Raw genomic sequence first — 375 nt, forward strand, 5'->3', positions numbered from 1 at the left:
CACTTTCATTTCATAATCCCATGGCTAACTAGTATAAAAACACTGCTGGACCAACTGTTTCTCCCTTCAGTGTGTTATCATCCCAAGTTATTTCAGGACATGTTGGCAGGTGCCTTACTGGGGACTTATCTGAACTACTGCTCTTTTCTGGCAACACAATGTACAGATCACAGGACAGAGTGATGGAATCAGCTTGTTTGCCATGTGCGTCTCCTCCAAACAACAACCAGTGAAAGAGGCCACTCCGCCTCCACCAACACTCTACAGCTCCACCTTCTTYGGCAGGTAAGTGGGCACGAGCATGGGCCTCTTGCCAGCGTAAAAGAAGTTGCTGATAGAAAGAATAGATATGAGAGCAGACAAGGATCACAAAAG

This window comes from Apteryx rowi, unplaced genomic scaffold (genome assembly GCF_003343035.1).
Source record: "Apteryx rowi isolate R43461 unplaced genomic scaffold, aptRow1 scaffold_86, whole genome shotgun sequence".
Lineage (NCBI taxonomy): Eukaryota > Metazoa > Chordata > Aves > Apterygiformes > Apterygidae > Apteryx > Apteryx rowi.